This window comes from Arachis stenosperma, chromosome 6, assembly GCF_014773155.1.
Source record: "Arachis stenosperma cultivar V10309 chromosome 6, arast.V10309.gnm1.PFL2, whole genome shotgun sequence".
NCBI classification, from domain to species: domain Eukaryota; kingdom Viridiplantae; phylum Streptophyta; class Magnoliopsida; order Fabales; family Fabaceae; genus Arachis; species Arachis stenosperma.
In genome coordinates, this window is record NC_080382.1 from 114,609,256 (window position 1) to 114,621,551 (window position 12,296).

The following is a 12,296-nucleotide window of genomic DNA, read 5'->3' on the forward strand; positions in this document are numbered from 1 at the left end:
GGCTAGAATTACAACAGTAAAATAGTTGATATACATATGTTTTGCCAAAACCAAAAGCAAGAAAACCTCCAAAATTGTATTATATTGGGAAAGATCAACGAAATTTAATCAGTCCCATTTGAACCTAGATTTCTTTAAAGCCTATTCCATCCAACTTACTAGGAATTCCAATAAAACAATAATCTTTCCACGTCCATTTCTTATATAAAATGACAATATAAATATAACTAACCCTTCGACCTAAAATTTATCCAAAAATTTATGCTCAAGATTTTAATTTATGAGCATCTTTTAGTAGTTTTTTTAATTAATTATCTTAATGAAGTTAGTAATATCTCTCTAAATTTATTGTGTTTTAGTCAATATACTTTGAGTGCTTCGCGTTCTATGTTTTTGTAGGAGATTATTGAATATTATTAACAAAATAGAAAAAAAAAGAAAAGCAGAGAATGGAAGAACAGAAAGGAAGGGAAACAAACAGAGGCATGGCATGCCACACCCTCACACGCACACACCAAGCAACGAAACACTCTCAGGGACCATACAAGCTCGAAGGCGTGCCACTTCCCCATATGCCCGCACACACCGCGACAAAACCACCTCCCAAGGACAACCTCCATCGAAGGAGTGTAACCAACCTCATGTGCCCATACATGCTCACCTAGCCTCCATTGAAGACATGTTGCACATTCTCCATACCATTACACACTACCTCACACGCTAGGCCAAAAACTAGAGAGCACCCAAGGAGGCCCCCTTTGAAAGCGTGTCACGCCCACACATGCCCTCCACATGCCAGCTCCTCCTCACCAAGTTTTTGCCATACTCTCACACACGATGCCTCATGCACGCCAAGCCCAACAAGTCTCTCATGTGCCATGCCCACACATGCCAGGCACACGTCCATGCAACCTTATTTTTGGCCAACTTCCAATTATCTAAAAGAGTCGTGACATACCACTCCACTTCCACCAAGTGTCATACCAATTCACTCGAGTCTAAGATCAAGTTATGCCCATGATTTCAATGAAGAAACACATCAAGCTTTGAATGTCATGAATAAAGAGAATATGATTTTTAGTTAAGATTAATTAAGAAAGATTTTATTTTGATTCTGTTTTAAATTTGAAAAGTAGGGTTAGTTTGGAGTATAAATAAGTCCAAAGAGTTTCTCGGTGGACAGCTTCGCTTATCTGCATTATTTTGAATCCTTGTTTTTGTTTTGCACTATGAGTCACTAATCTCCTCTATTAAGGTTAGAAGCTCTGTTAATTCTAATGAACTAATGTTATTTCTTTTATACTTTTGATTAATGCATTGATGTTTTTCTTAATAAGTTTTTGTTCTTCATCACAAGGGTTTGAATGTATTGAAAAATAATTCTAATCTAACTTAAATTCTGTTATCACATTGAAAAAGTTGGTTATTGAAATTGAGTTTAAAACTTCTCATAATTCTTTAAGTTTTTAAAATTAATTTTGATAAGTGACATAAAATCAACTAGGATTAATCATTAAGAATTGTATAGCTTTGAATAAGAAAATATGCTTAACCTCTTATCATAATTTAATTGATCAAGAAATTGATAGTTTTAGGTTAAAAAAATTAAATTACCAATGGATTGTAATTTGATTAATGATAGTTTGTCATGAATATATCTTTGTATGATCAAGGTAGATAATGAAAAGTATTTTTTTTAAGTCTAAATATCTCCAAAACCTTAACGTATTTAATCATACTACTTTCTTTAATCCTAAGTACTTACTTTTTATTAAATTCTTTGTTTTAACATTGAATGCTTCTTAAATAAAATGTTCAACTGTCTAATTAGAATAATCAATTAATCATTGCTTGTTGATTCTAATGATATTTCTGGACGCGGTCCCCACTGCCCCCTGTTGTGTTTTTCAAAATCTTCATCAGATTTCTGGGCGAGTAATTCGCAGGTTATTATTATATTGGACACGGATGAAGCAGACCAACTAGCACCCATGACAGGAACTATGTTGAAGATTGGCTCCTCGCCATTTAAAACTTTCTTCTGGCTCGCTTCAGAAAGTTCCAATAGAGCCTTGTTGAACAAAGGCAGCAGTATATCTATCGACATTTGAAGGCTTGCAGGGATATAGATCCTCAAACTCTGCACAAGATAGAGAAAATCAATTATTTGCATCAATACATTAAATAAAGAATGCATTGGGCATTTAAGATGAAAACATCTGGCATGTCATACTTAAACACATACTGACCATTATATCTTCCCAGCCAAAACCATTATCGGTCATGACTTTGTCTAGAAGATAGAAGCAGAATCTTGATGACTTCTTCATGAGCGACTTATGTTGAAGATATTGATCATCATTGACAGAATCAGTAGACACAGAATGGAAACATATCTTTGCAGCATCTTCACTCGTAATAGATAATGTAACAGCACAAATCATTCCTGGAACCACAAGTTTCCGAATACAAGAATCATGCTAATTTTTCTGCTTGAAACCCCAGTAGTGGGGTGCTTCGGAACCAGAACTTTCTGTTATGGTCTCAGTTGCTATCTGCGTGCCATCGTCAACATAAAGAACAGGCTTTATTTCTACACATGCACTGGAAATATGCCAACCAAATCTTAGCATTAATATCATATCAACATTTATCATCAAGAAAAGCACAAGTCATTCAATAAAAACCATCCCCTTACAACCAACCTATCCCATATCAAACAATAATATAAAATAACAACATAAAATAAAGTAAAAAAGAGAACTCAGCTAGTATGCTGAGAACTCAGAGCAGCTTTATCATTAGTTATGCTGAGAACAATTCACTGAGAAAAGATACCACAACTCACAATAAGGAAGCGTAACAGAGAAAAGGAAATTATAATTCCTAAAGTTATAAAAAGGCATAAATTTATGGGACGGCCATAGTACCTTTTAGGTAGATCAGGAACAAGGACATAAAGGACTACGAGATCTAATGCTTTGCAGGTGTTTTGTTTCTGTAACTAAAAGATCCTCATCTGCCTAAGGATTGTTTCTAGTTTCTCCTGCATATTATGTCTCTCTGATGATGAGACACGTTTCGAACAGTAAACAGCAAACATAATTACTGTTGTGGATATTGAACAATTAAAGCATTTTGCCACATTTTCACAGTTTCTGAAGCATTTTGCCACAGCTTCATAGTTTTTGAGAGCCAGTTCCAGTTCAGCGATAGCACCTCCACTGCAAAGATTCATTGTCGGAGGGTCGAGTCCCAACTGACCAGCCATATAAAGTATATTATCATGCAAGGTTGCCTGAGAGCCAAAGCATTAACATTATAAAAGGACATTTCACCATATAACATTTGAAATGTGAAAGTATATACCAAATACCATACATTAAATGATGAAGAAAAATTCGAGGTAACCAAACGAACAGTCACTACAATTGTATCATTCGATCAGATAACTCAATACACTTTCTCATATTTTAATGAGATCATCTATAATAATTCCCAAGACTTGAATCATGACATCCAAACATTATAGATACTTAGAAATAAAGTTTAAAAGGCAGATGATTATCTGGTTTCAACCAAGTAGAGACTATAGTCAATAAACCTTTGTGCAGTTGCTACCATTGAAATATTAAGGATCCACTAAATTATTTTTTAAAAAAATCACTCGCATTCTACAATTCTTCTCTATGGAAATGGTGCTTCCGTGGTATAGTAACTTTGTCATCAAGATCCAAGCACTTGTGGGTCCATACCAGTATATTGACAAAAAAAGTCATTCTACATATAGTCTCACTGTCAATATTGCATAGAATAAACCACTTTCAGTTGTGACCAAGTCAATTTTCACAATGAGAAAGGAAATGAAAATCATGACATGAGGTTGGATTTACCTGACTGTATGGCCCAATGCAACTAGGTGCCCAAGAGGAAATACTCTGTATATGCAAAACCTTTTTAGCTTTATTATTTGACACAAGAACTTCCATATATGCTTTGCTGAAATTCATCTCTACTAGAGACATTTCAACTGTGCTACATGATGGGACACCAAATGGACACCTCTCCGGGGTGATAAATTTCACATATGTCTCATTTGCCTCTGAGAACTTACTCATGTCATCTAGGTAAAGGTGAATATAGACAACAGTCTCCCATCCAAAGCCCAAGCCAGCTAATAGTGATTCAATTTTTGCTAAAACAGTCTTCAAATCTTCCCACAAATCTGCTCTTGAAAAATAAATACGGCTCCGTCAAGGAAAGAAACTATGCACAAATATAACGAGGCAATGAAATAATCTGAAAAATAAACAGAAAAGTAATGAAGACCACCATTGCATGAATCTTGTAACGAGCAACTTAAGGAGAATGTTATCTTGTTATTTGTTCTTGAGATGTTAAATTTATGTGCTAAGTCAACAATTGGGTCAGCACTACAATCCAACGGCTTAAATGTGTCTTCACATCTTTCTAAAGTGTCTTCCACTTCAAACACAGTTCCCAGTTTCTGAACTGAAGTTTCACTTATGTTGTCTGGTGTTGTTAAAGATTGAACATCTACATTCTTTTCCAAATGAAATTTGAAAGAATCAAGTTTTTCAACAGGATGAAAGGGATGTTCAATGTCCCTCACAATTTGATATTCATCGAGCACAATTCGAGCATTCTGGAATTTTAAAGGAATATTTTGATGAAAGAAGAAAATAGAAATACAAATACGGATCAAAATTGAAGCAAAATGAATAGCAATTACAAGATTGAATTCTCAAATTCAGTGTGATCACAAAATTGAAAACAATAACACCAACTTTATGAACGGTAACAAATATGTAAGGAACAGCTCCAAATTCAAAGATTACACAGCCATAAGAGAGAGAGAGTATGAACTTACAATGAATAGGGGGCAATCAAGAGTTAACGTTTCATATTCTCCCATTTCACCAGAAACACTAAATCTATGTAACCTGCAAGAGGTAATACAAGAAAGGATGAACTAAAACCATGGCATGATGTTATTCTAGAAACTTGGAAAAATTTGCATAGACATAACACAAAATAAATAATAAAAATAAATAAATAAAAATTGAAAAATAAATAACTTTGACATACCGTGGTAACTTGTTCAAATAAACATTTAAGGATGCTATTTCTTTACCCAAGTGCTTTCCAGGCACCAAACCCATGGCGCATACCTTGTAAAATAGAAAAAAGCATTAAATTCCAGACTAAAAACTGCCTTATACAAAAGCAAGTTGAACATAATAATTACTGTATAGAAGTAAATGTCATCACTTGCATAACACTTTCTTTTCTATGGCGCCATATCATTCATTCAACACCAAGGCAATGCTCAATTTTAATAAAGTACTAACATTAGTATCATGACATCTTTGAATGTTGTCAATTGTTGACAATTTAGAATAAGAACAACCATATGATTAGAACATAGGAATTCTCTCTCATTTATAATGAAGAAGAAAAACCATAAAGAGCAAGAGACATTACAAGGAAAGTTAAAAAATTATACCTTTACAATCACAGCCAAAATTCCATTTGCAGTCTGATCAGGACCAGAACTGAGTTAGTATTATATGAAATCTGAATGATAAGAACAAAAAAAATCAATGCATAATTGCATGCATGCATGACTAGACTAGCTATCAATTACGCTGCCATTTACCATTTCTTGGAGAAGCAATGATTGATCTTGTTTCTACAAGTAAGCCAGAGAAATAAGGCCTAACCTTGAACAAACACTTTCCACCCGCAATCTCCGATAGTCTTCTGCGATGACCCCAGAAGACACTGCAGTAACTTCAGGCATCTGCCTTTTCACCTCACGAAGTAAAATAAACATATCTTCAACTTCATCACCCTCGGTTGTTATGTAACCAACCGCAGTATGTCTATCGAGAAAATATTATTTGAAGGTTAAAACTGAACATTAATTATATGAATTCATATTCTAAAGCTTTGGAGAATGCAATCTGGGAATAAGCATTTAGAGTTAGGAACAAGTTTGAGTACAAGAAAGGGTACCCTAGATATGTAACACCCGAGTTGTTGCATATTTCAGAGGATAAAACACACTAATAAACCATTTCAGTTTTAAAATTATGCCAATGTCCTATTTTAGTTTTCGTTACAAGCATGTCTTGAATGATTCTATGTAGATTCGATTTCTCACAAACATATTTTATGTGATAGGATTAGACATTTAGCATCAACTTGGTGCAAAACTCATGACCTTTATACAGAAGTTCCTCTCTTAGACATGTTGAGAAATTGAAAAGATTTGCTTTATAGATAAATCTTTTGTTTTGTTTTGATTTTGTATAGGGGAAACCGTATCCTCAGTTTGTATTATCCTTCTTCTCATATGAAAGAATCTCTTTTTCTATATATATAAAACACATTATGCATCTCAACCTTTCTAAATACATATCAAGCCTTTTTATGACAATAATTAAGACATGAATTGTAAGTAAACAAATCGCCTTTTCAACTTGCATAAAATAATCCATAAAGCATGTTATGAGGACTTTTAGTTACATCCCAACTGCCTTAAAATTATCTGAAACTAACCTATGAACTTGCCTAAAATAAAATCATACGTTCTACAAAATAGATTTATGTCAATAAAGCTTGCCTTGCCTCTCCTCGAATTTGCCTCCTAAACAACGGCAACCCCATGCATTCCGCGTAGCTAACAATAACCTGATGACCAACCTAAAACAACAATCTCCAAACATGAATGGAGAAACAAAACTAAAACAACACTGACCTAACAATTGAAATGTGGAATTTTATTGCTATACCATATTTAAAGTAGTACTAAGTTAAAATGCAAATAACCAAAAAAAATGTGAAAGAAGAAAGCCTACGGTATAGTACATGTAGCTATCGTTATAGTACACGTAGCCATAGAACTCGTCGACTTTATCATCAGCCCACAAGTTCGCCAACGCAACTATCTATCTCCAACGCCAAAAAGCAAAAATAAAAGGAAATTAAGAACAAAAATTAAGGAAAGAGAAATAATTTTAAAAAATAAAAAAGGGGAACCTGGTGGCCATAGTGAATGGACTTCATCATGGCGTAGCAACTGTTTTTGCCGCCGGTAACAAGCGCCACCACCTTCATACTCGCTCGCTCACTCACTCACTGAACTGAACTAAAGACTTGAGTTTTTGAGCAAAAAGGATAATATTCAAAAGTGCTCAAATGGAGGTGTGGCTGAAGATCTCTTGCAAATTTCAGTATCTGAAAATCTTCAACCAACATAAAAAAATGTCACAAAAAACATAAGTAAATTAATCAAAAACAAAAGAATGAGAAAATAAAACAAGAAATTAATAAAAGGGGATATTTGCTTCTACAGGAAAAAAAAAAGAAATGAAGATGGAGAGTGAAGTCGTCACAACAGATAGAAATGGTTAAAACGACCATGATGAAGTGCTTCGACTCGGCTATTGTCATTGAAATTTGGAACGATGGAAAATGGTTGCCTCTGCCATCAAGAAATACCGTAGGAAGAAGACCATACCGAGAAAGATGGAATCCATCGACCAAAAAAGAAAAAAATTTAGACCATTTCTCAATTTGTGCATGTCATCTTTGAGCAGGAGCCATGCTAATCTTTTCTCTGTCATTCTAATTTTATCGGATGTTCTCGAAGGGACGTGCCTTTATGTTCGCTTCGCTATTATATATATACATTTGTATGCTATTTCAGGTGTTTTAACGTAGGCTAACATAGAACATGATATGCTTTTTTTATTTAAATTAAATTAAATAAACTTATTATTTATGGAAATACATAAAACAAATACTATATACAAAACAAAAATACGTAATGTGACATATTTTAATAGTGTACATAAAAGATCATTAAAAGCACATTTTGAGTACTAAATTATTTAGATGTTTTATTATATTAAAATTAGATTTTGTAGTTAATGATAGTGCTCACGTAATATATTTTTAAAAGTATTTTATTATTTTTTAATTTATTTCTTTAATTTATTAAATATAATTTATTACAATAAATTCTAATTTATTTTATTAATTATTTAAATATCATACAATTTATTATAATTTATATTAATCAACTAATTGTATATTATATCACTTATTTTGATTCATTAATTTATAAAGTGCATAATAAATTAAATAATTTGTTTTTTTGGTGACTAATCATTTGTTATTTATTTTAATTAAATGTAATAAATATAAATTAATTTAGTAAAAAAAATCATTGTCTCCTGTATAAAACAATGAAATAATGAATTTGGTCTAATTTTATCTAATATTGTATAATTATATTATTCTAATTTATATTAAACTAGAATGTCGCTATCATTTTAATTTTAATGATAATTTAATTTATTCAAATATTTAATTAAAATAATTTTTTAATCTTATTTTTAATTATTTCTGTTAACCTTAATTGAAATTATTTTATTTGTTCTATAATTTAGGTTAATCAAATTGTCAACATATATTTGTCATAATTTACGTTAATTAAATTGTATATTTCTCCCATCACTATAAAAAAACGCTTGTTACCTTGAAATTTATATCGTTATTCTGTAATTGACGGTATAAACAGCACCAAAAATTTTTTACTAACAAAATTTTTCAGTTTGACGTTAATTATGACAAATTTTTTGTCAGTACTTTCAATAGATTATCGAGTCTAAAATTATGATAATCCAATGATTACATTGGTGCCATTTCGTTTTAAACACGTTTGTGTTATTTAAATTAGTTATTTAATTAATTTGATATATGTTATATTTAGGGATAAGTATTGTTTTGGTTCCTAACATTGATGGTCAGAATTAAAACCGTATCCAACATAATTTTGGATTTAAAATCATTCTTAACGTGTTTTTTCGTATTAAAATCGTTCGTTTAATTTTTTTTGGACAAAAATTCCCTCCACCACCACCAGCACCTTTACCTCCACCACCAAGAAAAACAACATCAATAAAATCAACACAAATTCAACAAATCCAGAAATCAGAAATTCAACAAATCAACCCAAATTCAACAACCAAATCAAAAAATAACAAATCAAAATCAGAAGCAGAGGTAGTCATAGAATCAGAAACAGAAACTCAAGCAGAAGCAGATGCAGAAGAAGAAGATGCAAATTCAGAAGTCGAAGCAGAAGAAGAAGCAGATGCAGAACCACCGGCGCTTGGCCACCCATCACCAGCGACGGCGACGGAGCGTGCGAGGACCGGCGACGCACTCCACCCTCGGATCCCTCTGTCTCCTCGACCACCCATCACCTGCGGACCGGCGACAGAGCGTGTGCGGACCAGCTCAGCCTCGGATCCCCCTCTCTCTCTCTCCTTCACGCGCCGCCTTCCTCGCGTCGGGCTCCTCTTCCCGGCGACGCACTCCACAGCGACAGAAGCATGCATGGACGGTCCTCCTCTCCACCGGCGCTCCCTCTCTCTTTCCCTTCTTCTCTTCTCTCCCGTCGCATCCCCTCTCCTTTCTTCTTTCTTCCGGCAACGGCGATAGCAGCTCCAAGCTTCGCCGGCGTCGTCCCCCCCCAAAATGCGTTTCCTCCCTCCCCCCAAACGCGTTCTTTTCTTTTTTAAAAAATTTTATAATTTTTTATTAAAGTAGAAGTATTTTAGGAATAAAATTAAAAAATTTATTAAAAAGAACGATTTTAATACAAAAAAATACGTTAAGGATGATTTTAAATCTAAAATTATGTTGGGGACAGTTTTTATTCTGATCCTCAACGTTAGGGACTAAAACAATACTTATCCCTTATATTTATGGTTAAAATTTTAAGAATGACTAATAATATTAATTGATGAAATTACGTCTTATATTAAAATAGTTTTAGTTTGGTTGCTACTTTTATGTATTAGGTTGATTTATTTTTTTCCTAAATCATATATAATAATGTGGATCAAATGAATTAATGTAGAATAAATTTCTTATTATTAGAATTGACTGCAATAATTACACTAATTTTGTAGTTTTTTGTATGAAGAAGGGCCTTAAAAGCCCAAAACAAAAGCACTACTAAAGGATTGAAATTTTGAGTGCTTCTTCTCTTTTTTATTGCTTTTTCATTGGAGGTGGATGTTATAATACTCTCCTAATATTTAGAGTTTTAAAACTTTTTTACAATATCAATATTATAATGTGTGTTGGCACAGTATTTTAACAAATATTCTATTAATAGAGCTTTTATTATATATTGATAACATCGTTAAATAATTAATACCAACAAATTATATTTTTTAAAAAGGTTAATATTTAAAAAATTAACACTAACTTAAAATTATACTTTTAAATAAAAATTATAAAATAATCATAAAATATTAATCTTCCATCTTTATTTATTAAGCAATGTTTTTTTAATTAATATTTTATTAGTGTTAATTTTTTTACTGAAATAAAATAAAAAATTATTATTTCCCATAACATTTTTTTTATTTTTATCTTTTAAGATTTATTTTGTTTTAGAATTTTATAAACTCATTACAATACGATCTAAATTGTACTGGTATATTTTTATTTTTATTTAATTTAGTTTTATTCACATAATTTAAAATTTAAAATTATAAAATTTTTAAATTAAAGTTTAAATAAATATAATTAATTAATAACTTAATTTAATTTAATAAAAATAAACGTATTCATATTATTATATTTATATGATTAATTATATTTATTCGATTTAATAAAATAACTATTTAAAATCATTAATTATAAATTAAAAAATTAATATACTCATATTATTTTTAATACGATTATGTTTACAATACTCTTTTATAGTTTGGTTAATTAACAATGTATAAAATTTTTAATTATTTAATGAATCAATACTCCATATATTTTTATTTTTAAATTAGTTCTCTGTAGCTGAAATTTCTATTATTTTCTTTATATTTGTTTTACCTCTTCTGCTTTAAATTAAAAAATTCTTTATATTTATTTTACCTGATAGCTCTCTTTTCCAAATCTCACTTCTAACCAAATCCATCACGGTCGTTCACCACCGTCGCCCGTGTCTCGTTCAACGTTATATCTCCTTCATCATTTCTATTGTCACGTCACCGTCTCGGAGCCACTTCGTCTCACTGGCTTAGTTAAATTTAATTTTAGATTTTTATAGTTAAAACTAAATTTAAAAATAATTTTAAAAAAGTAATCACAAATTAAAAAGTAGAATAGTGTTACATTATCATCAGATTTGTAAATAGAGTTGTTCCTTCTGATGTTTAATTCATGAAGTTAGGGTGTAAATATGTTTTTGTGACTAAATCCGGACCGATCATATCATTTTGCATTGATTTGAATATCAAATTAGAATTAAATTTCTAAAAAATAAGAAAAGGAAAAAAATTTTGCAACGAAAAAAAATAAGAATAAAAAAAATGTAAATGATGGTTAAAGTTTGATTAAGGTTAAGTAAAAGTTATATAAATTGTATATTTTTATTTTTTAATATATAAGATAATTAGCTCAAATCGAGTCTCAAACTCTAAAAAAAATATTCTGTGAAATTTAAAATTTTTTATTTTTTCAATAAAATTAGTGGTGATTTCTAGATTTTTTTTAAAAAATATTTTTGTCTCAAACTTGTATCTTCTCCTCTTTAAAAAATATTAGAGAGTTAAATCTATTTAATTAAATTATGTATATAAATTATTTAAATTATATTTATTTTTTCTTTAAATTTCAATAATAATTTTAAGAATAGTTTTTATTTTTGTGAATAATATTCTCTTTATAATACTTAAATAAATAATTTTTTATTATATATTATGTTTATTTTTATGAATTGGTGTTTAAATAAGAAGATACAGAACATAAAAAAATCACAATATAAATATATTTTAGTATGTCTAGTATAATAAAAATAAATTTTGAGTATAATAGAATGAATTAAGTATAAATCAGTAAAATTAAGATACAAAATGATAATATAATTAATTTTTGAAAATTAGAAAGAAGAACAATAATTAAATTCATTCTCTTTATACGAAGTATTTATTTTATGTTATATAGTATACATATAAATTTAAATTTTTAAAATTAAAGTTAAATTCATAAATATTTATAAATAATTAATGGCATAGAATTTTTTCCCTTTTAATATGCTTTCACAAAATAAATGATATTTTGGTCTTTTTATTTTAATACATTTAAATAATATTAATACTAAAAGAATATTTTTGTCTTTTTAATTAAATAAAATTAAAATTAAAATTAAATAATTTTAATATTAAAGGGTATTTTTTAGTGTTTTAAAA

At 30.3% G+C, this 12,296-nt stretch overlaps 1 non-coding gene and 1 pseudogene across 1 annotated transcript; both read right to left on the minus strand.

Annotated features, from left to right (window-relative positions):
* Positions 1 to 1,840: 1,840 nt before the first annotated feature.
* Positions 1,841 to 7,143, minus strand: LOC130934442 (diphthine--ammonia ligase-like; annotated as a pseudogene).
* Positions 7,144 to 7,579: 436 nt separating this feature from the next.
* LOC130937003 (U6 spliceosomal RNA) lies at positions 7,580 to 7,682 on the minus strand. The gene has a single exon (XR_009068242.1). It is a non-coding gene; the product is annotated as a U6 spliceosomal RNA (small nuclear RNA).
* Between the last annotated feature and the right edge of the window lie 4,614 nt (positions 7,683 to 12,296).